This window comes from Asparagus officinalis, chromosome 4 (assembly GCF_001876935.1).
Source record: "Asparagus officinalis chromosome 4, Aspof.V1, whole genome shotgun sequence".
NCBI lineage: Eukaryota > Viridiplantae > Streptophyta > Magnoliopsida > Asparagales > Asparagaceae > Asparagus > Asparagus officinalis.
The window spans coordinates 58,295,710-58,301,659 of record NC_033797.1 but is presented as its reverse complement, the minus strand read 5'-3'; the positions used below and the strand labels follow the sequence as shown (position 1 = coordinate 58,301,659).

Here is a 5,950-nt window from a genome sequence, read left to right as displayed (position 1 = left end):
TAAATCTTAAAAATTACATATAATTAAGAAAGTAATAATCTAACCATTATAAAAAAGGGAGGGAAATAATATAATCTAACCATTATAAAAAGGGGGAGGGGGGGATTAATTTTATTAAGTAAAATTATATATTTGTATACATTTACAAAAGAAAGCATCACAGGCTTGGAGATTTGACGTGGTTCGGAGCAAGTCCTACATTCACAAGCAATAACTAATTGCTCTACTAGTTTTAAAAAGAATACAAGAACAGAAAAATTATAGCAAACTATAATAAAAAGTGTTCGTATTGTGTAAAACAAGCTTAAATTGGGCGGGCTAACGGGACGAGTTAACGCAGAGCGGAAGTAATAAACCTCAGAATCTACCAATGATTATTCTCTGAATCTATAAAGAATGATCTTTGATTCCACGAAGAATTTCGAATCCATGAAGAAAACATAATAAAGAAAAAAATTTATTGATGAAAAGATATGTCTCTAGAGCTTAAAATCCTCTAATTAAATAGAAAACAAGCAAGACTCCTACTATAGAACTCGAACTTCATTAAAAATAAAAATAACAAAACTCTCCTTAAAAGACTCCCTATGATTGGGAAAACAAATCGATCAAACCTGGAATCAAACCTGATTTGGTTTCTAATCAAAACTCCTAAAGCATTACCTAAAATAGTAAAAAAAACTAACAAAAAACACTGATATTTCTCAATTTGGAGAGGATTTCATGAAACAGATGGCGGCAAACCGATCATCGGTGAGTTCGGTTGACTTTGTCTTAAAAAAAACATGTGGTTTTTTTATATAACTTATCCAATTCCGATGTACGGTTTGGGAGATATGACCCGTTTTACGTTGCAAGCTATTTTCTTCTGCCGGATCCGCGTTTGAGCTTTTATCGGTCCAGTTTCTCCACGAATATATCTGCAGTGTGTTCTACATCACGTGTCTAGCGAGCTAGACCGCTCACATAACCCAACTCATTCGGTGGGCTTCATTAGTTGAGCGCGCTGTTGACCCACATAGACTTCATAATCATAGGGGGGCGGAGACTGATTAAGCGAGCAGGGTTATGGGCTGATCGAGCCCAATGTCCCCCCTATTAGGAGTAGCATAAAATCAAAGAATGGAGAGTAATAGTCAGGGGCGTAGCTAGGGTACTCTTGCCCTGGGCAGCTGCCCAGGGCAAGAAAGTGGCCGGCCCTCTACGCCCCAGCTCCTACTTCTTCGCCGGTTGGCCAGCCCTCTACGCCTCCGTCCTCTACGGCGGCGTCTTTGGCCTCCTCTCCATGGGAGCCGCCCTCTCCATCGCTGTTCCGACCACGGTGGTGACCTGGATCACCGTCCTCATGTTGCTCGCCTTCGCGTGGAAACCAAGGAGGACGTCAGTGATGGAGGCAGTCTGGCAGTGGCGTAGCCCAGCGATTTTTTGCCCAGGGCAAAAAAATTCCTGGCTACGCCACTGGTAATAGTAGATGAAAATAGTTCAAATATTTAACCTCTAATTGTCTTTTTACCTTAGTGGACTTGCGTTTATTAGAAGTATATAACAAAAATGAAATTAAATATGAACTGAGAAAATCAGATATACACGGTCGTCTTAAAACAATATTATCTCATTATATTGTAATGACATCAGCAAATTCAGGCTCAAAAAATCTGTATGTTGACTGTTGTTTGCAATCTAGGTTTTCAACCGATCGAAAACCATGCAAACACAAATAGACAGGGTGAAGAAGATTTCTAACTTTTTTATTAGAAGAGAAGCTCTATTTATAAAGAATCTAAGTTACATTGGGGTATTTTTAGGCTTACTTGTAGTTAAATACCCTATAGTTTCTCCTAGTTTGCACTCTCACTTGTTTTTGATAGCACTTATACACTAGAGTTTTGCTAAATGACACTTAAATATCCTATTGTTCTACCACATTTACACTTAAAATACCCTAAGTTGTAAAAACTAGCTGTTTGATATCCTAAATTGTAAAAAAGTAACAACATTTACATCTCAATATTCTAAGTTGTAAAAAGTAGCACTTTGATACCTTGCGTAAAAAGAAAGTAGCACTTTAATACATTCTGTTAATTGTCAGGACATATTCCTAAGAATATTCTCACGGTAACTAGCAGAAGGTACTAACATGTCAATGTTTTACAACGTAGGGTATTAAAGTGTTACTTTTTATAACTTAAGGTAAATATGGTGAAACAATAGAGTATTTAAGTGTCATTTAGCCCTAAAGTTTTTAAAATTTGCACTTTAATATCCCTAGTTATACAAATATGAGAACTTCCCTTCCCCCCTAAAGATTCTCACGCAACACTTACATACTAGTTTTTTTAGAATATTTTTATTCTTCATGTGTAAACTATAAAAAATACTATTTTAAAACAGAGTTGGGGCTGGCTAAAATATAGTTACTATCAAAATATAGGTTTAACAGAAGATTCAATAAAAATAAAAGGTTAAAAGTCCTCAAATTAGCATATGAATTTTCAGCGGGAAATACTCATGTTTGCATAACTTAGATATTAAAATGCAAATTTTAAAAAGTTTAAGGTACATAAGTGCATGTAGGGTATTTAAATGCCATTAAGTCTAGGTGTGTCCATCCGGGCCGGGCCGGCAAAACCGGAGGGCCCGGGCTCGGACCGGGCCCGGTTTATTTTCTTGTTTTTAAATTCTATTTAAAATTTAAATTATAAAAAAAACAAAAAATTTAATAAAAAATAATAATTTTATTAATCACTTAAAATAACAAAATATATAAATAAAAAATTATAAAAATAAATTCTTTATTAATAATTAATAAATAAGTTACAAATTACAAGTATAAATTTATTTTGGAATTCATCGCATCACAATAGATAAGTACATCCCAACTAGGTTTTTTTAAATTTCTTTTTTTTGATAAAAAAATGCTAAAAATTAGTTTAACATTATTATATTTTATATAATTATGTATTAGTATATACTTACAAATTATTATGTAACTATATATTATATATACATATATTATATGTAAATATATTGTATATATTTATAAGTTATAACTTGAGAGAGAGAATCGCATAAGTAGCCGTTGTCCGTTGGGCCAATAGGGAAGAAATAGCCGTTGTAATATACTATACTTAATTATATATACTTATATACTAAGAGAGAGAGAGAGTATACACACACATACACATATTCTACATATATAAGAGAGAGTATAGTTATATAAGAGGGAGTATACATATATAAGATAGAGTATACTTATATATACATATATACTAAGAGAGAGAGTATATATATATATACACACAAATAAGAGATCGTATTCTTATACATACTTATACTAGTTTTCATGCCCGTGCAAAGCACAGGTTGTTTTATAACTTCACTTTCTTAAACATGTAAGCAGATTCATTAATAAAACTAATCATTAATCACTTAGTATTACTAACAGTTAATATTACTAATAAAACTAATCATTAATCACTTAATATTATTAATCATTAATCACCTAATAATAATATTAATCACTTAATATCACTTAATATTACTAATTATTATATTTTGTATGCTCATGGAAAATGGAAAGTTTTCTTTCACTGAAAAAAAAGATAAAAGATCTTTGTAGGATAATTAGTCTATGTGCAATACTAACATCTATGGAGATAGAAATACATGTGCAAGTAGGGAATCTTTAAACTAATTTGCCCAAGGAGATTATGCATAATCCTAAGCTTAAATTGCCTCAATTAGTTTTTTTTTTAGTTAAACTTTGAACTATCAACACTTGTTTCTTGTAGAATAACAGAAATTAAATTATCTTTAGAACTTTTACTAACATCCATCTAGCCTATAATGTCAGAATCACCTTAATTTGTTAACAAACAATCCAGCAAAAACTTGGTCACGGTCTCTTCCTCAAGGCATGCTGGAAACCCCCTTCAAATAAAAAAAATCAAAGATGAAACATGAAATAAAGTGACTATTTTTTTTGGAATCGTCATCATATTATTACTACTTAAAATGAAGAGAAGTAATGAATCTTAAATTCTTTAAAGATTTGAAACAAAAAAGATATTAGTATTGCACATAAGTTGACACCGAAGTTCCAAATACCCATAAGGTGATGAATGATTTGAAAAAAAAAAAAATTAGGAAACTTGTTTGAAATTTGTACACCGAAGATCCAAATTCTTGCAAATGAAAGTACCAACAAAAACTACACCCTTTTTAATTTGTCATCGAGATATGGACATACAATTGCAAATCAAATAGGAAAAATTGTTAGCTGACCTGAATTGCAAAGAGGAAAAACTGCAGAAAGATCATGATTCAGATCTCCAATTATCCAAAACAATGAAGGATTATAAACACAAATGTTCACTCATAACCGGTGCAAAGTGACTATACTTTGCATGTGTCAAAAATAAATTTACCTCAAAAGACCGGCGTGTCCAATGTTCTGTACGTCAAATTTATCCTATCTTAAGAAGGAATCTAAAAGAAAGATAGAAAATACGTGTCCAATGTTCTGTACGTCAAATTTATCCTATCTTAAGAAGGAATCTAAAAGAAAGATAGAAAATATTTAATCCCCATAAGGAATTCACTCAACTGCGGCACATAAGCCCAAAAGCAGAACAAAATGCATACACAAAGTAATAAATCAATTAAATTCATCAACTATAAAGTTGTCAACCACTCAAATTTAACATCTGATAAAGATAAAGAACGTCTCATAAATATTGGATTTGGGTCTCTAATAGATTTGCAATTTTGTTGAAATTTGTGAAACAAATGCTAACTCATGTATCTGCATAGAAGCAACATTCATGAAAAAATAATCATGTTTGCTTCGTTTTCGACTCAGGTTTCTGGAACACTTTCTGTTTTCTGTAACAAAAATATGGTTTCATTTAATAGATTGTAGACAATCAGCAAAAGCTAAACTTAAAGTATCAAACCAAATCAAACTGACATTGTGGATTATCTCTGGAATACAATCTTGTCATTGCTCACTGCACGAACCGAGCAATCCTTCGGCAGTTTCTTCGAACATTACTTTGCGATCGAGGTAGATGAAGACCTACCATCAAATTCAATCTCATCACAAAATGAGTGATTTATATCTCAAAAAATTTGCAAAAAGAAGGCCCTTTACTCACCTAATGCCTCGGCAATTCTTTTTGATCCCTAAAATGAGATTATTAGCTTCATAACTCATCGTCTCTCGAACCAAAATCTTTTTAGTCGAAGAGCCCCGACACAATTTCAGCTTCAAATCAATCTAAAATCAACAGAAAATCATAAATCAAAAAATTACAAAGCATACAATTTGAAGTAAGTTGTAGTAAAAATGAGCAGTTCTAACCATGTAAACAGCTTCATCCAAGCTCCCGCCAGACAAAAAATCATAAATTAATAACTTAGATGACTGTGAATTGCAATACCCACGTAGATTTACCAAATAACGATATTTGTTTAATACTGCCCAAGATCTCAAGTTCCCTATCAAAAAAGCGGTCAAGACCTTCATTTGTCTTTACTATTCTTTTCAGAGCAAAAATATTGTCATCATCCATATCTAGCTTGTATGCAGTTCCAAAGCCACCAGAACCAATAATATGTTTATCATTCAAAGTCTCGAGCTTCTTGAGGATGTCTTTTGATGAGTAAGGCAAGTCCCCATGAAACATAACAATAGATGCACCTGAAAAAATAAGAGTATAATATTTTATAAGAGAGAGAGTATATATATATATATATATATACTCTCTCTCTTATTTGATGAGTAAGGCAAGTCCCCATGAAACATAACAATAGATGCACCTGAAAAAATAAGAGTATAATATGTCATAAGCAAATTTTTTGTACATAAAGCAGCCCCAGAAACACATAAGAGCAACCAACAATAAAGCACCAATTGTTGCTGCAGTACTTATAACAACTTTAGGACCTG

At 32.4% G+C, this 5,950-nt stretch overlaps 1 long non-coding RNA gene across 1 annotated transcript; it reads right to left on the bottom strand.

Annotated features, from left to right (window-relative positions):
* LOC109835971 lies at positions 4,717-5,698 on the bottom strand. Its single transcript, XR_002245761.1, has 4 exons — positions 5,363-5,698; positions 5,157-5,278; positions 4,970-5,077; positions 4,717-4,884 (listed from the first exon to the last, which is right to left on the bottom strand). It is a non-coding gene; the product is annotated as an uncharacterized LOC109835971 (long non-coding RNA).